Raw genomic sequence first — 2,340 nt, 5'->3', positions numbered from 1 at the left:
TATAGGAGAATTGTCTGTAGAATTGATATTAGTGAATATACTCTAGATTGAAACTCAGAAATCAGCATTGCCTGTGTGAGTTTGTTCAACTAATTAAAGATCAGTTTAAAATGATCACTTAGCCAAGATATTTTCATTTTTTTCCAGAAAGACACAATGAGACTGACGTAATACAGACATACTACATCTACAGCTGTAGTTCAGTCAAAAAACAAATATATTAATTAACGATCATTGCTCTCATTTTATAATTGTCAACAAATTATTTAATGATTACCATGTTTTAGAAATGATGCCAAAAGCATGCTTCATTGGGAAAAAAATAAACTTGTCTTTGTTTAAATTAAAAATTCTGATCGGTTAACGATATTGATAGAATAAAATGACAAGCCACAGACTGGAAGAAATATTTACATAAGACATAAGATAATGGAATGGTACACAAAATATACCAAAAAAAAAAAAAAACTCCCCTACGAACTTAACAAGAAAACAAACACTCTCTTAGAAATGGGGAAAATACCTAAACAGACCTCTCAACGAAGAAGATATATGGATGATAAATAAGCATATGTAAAGATGTTCAACATTATAGGACATTAAAGAATTCCCAATTAAAATTATAATGAGATACCACTACAAACCCACTAGAATGGCTAAAATTTAAAATATTGACAATAACAAATACTTGCTAGAATGTAAAGCAACAAGAAAGCTCATTTATTGCTGTCAGAAATGCCTCATCTTAGTAGATTGGTTATTTTAAATAAGTCATGTTTTTTTCTTTTTTTTTATATTCTACACATATAAGAAAATTTCTTTGAAGACCCTGAAACCCAAGTTCAGTAAGGTTATCCATGGTAAAATTTGTGTCTATAAAATTTATTTTCAGCTATTCCCCAAAATTTTTTAAATAAGTATACAAAAACTAACTACATTATTATAAAAAGTTTAGTTAACACAATTCCATATCTTTTCTTAATATCAAACTATGCATATATAAAAATGGAATAAGACATCTCAGAAAATTTCAGCTCTATTATCAATTTGTAGGATTACAGCATCTACAATATTTCCTTCCATAAATAAATATATTTTTTTTTCTTTCAAAAGACAAGGAAATTTTATACCAAGCTAATAGGGGTGGACATTTTTATTATATTCCTGCATTTCACTAAAAGATTTAGGAGATAATTAGTTCTAACCTAATGGACCATCTTTCATTCATAACTTTTGTTTTCCACATTGAACTGCTTAAAAAGATCATCGACGTATCAATTTATATTTAAAAAGTTTTAAATTTAAAGATTCTTATTAAAATGTTATTATAAAGGTAAATGATATTTTGTTACAATGAAATCTTACATTAAGTTATGTCTTTCTATTAATGATTAATATATTCTCATTGGACAAATTCAAGCAATAATGATTTTTACAGATAAGTACATTTAATTTGAGCTTTTCTCCATTCTGCAACTCACAATTACTGTTAACTGCCCACACTCTTCTCAAAGGAAATATTTGTTAATATTCTTATACATTTTTCTATTTCTTTTCTGTATGTACATATACATATGTGTCGGTGTGAACTATGGTTTTTAAATATAGATAGTTGTCTATGATTGATTCAATCTCATTAAAATATGTTTTAAAAGTTATTGCATGTTACACATAGGTTAATATTTTCATTTAATAACAAGATAGCATTACACGCAAAGCCAATCATGTGATTAAGACTGTGAATCGATGGTCATGAGCACTGATTGAATGAACATATGCAAAGCATTTGCATCTCGAGCGTATACTAATGAGAATGATTTAATTTAGTTAATATTACTCATAAGTCTCTTGCACTTTTTTGCAGTTATAAACAATTCTATAGTGAACTTCTTTGCTAATATAATCTCAGCACTTGTCAAATATTACTAAAATTGAAATTGTTAGTTAAAAGCATATGTGCATTTTAAATTGATATATTGTTAAATTGCTTTTTAATACTGTTATTTTATTGATGTGTAGAAGTTGTTTCTATTACCTGAATTAAAACTAGCATTATCTGTTATTAGATTTTATATTACTAATATTTAATCTCATTTAATAGCACTTTAACTTTGCATCTATTCTCATATATCAAATAGAAATTTAAAAGTTTAATTAAGTTAAATTGCTTCTTCTTTTTAGCATTGACTTTTAGGTTTTATATGTTGCTTAAGATCAAGGGGCAAGACATTTCTTTAATTTTATTATTAGTTTCAAGAATACAGTACATTGGTTAGATATTTATATAGTTTCTAAAATGATCCAATCAATTGCTCTTTCTCTCCTCTGGCTCCTCGCCTA

Source organism: Pteropus vampyrus, unplaced genomic scaffold (assembly GCF_000151845.1).
Source record: "Pteropus vampyrus isolate Shadow unplaced genomic scaffold, Pvam_2.0 Scaffold752, whole genome shotgun sequence".
Taxonomy (NCBI): domain Eukaryota; kingdom Metazoa; phylum Chordata; class Mammalia; order Chiroptera; family Pteropodidae; genus Pteropus; species Pteropus vampyrus.
The sequence above is the reverse complement of the archived record's forward strand: the minus strand, read 5'-3'. Positions refer to the sequence as shown.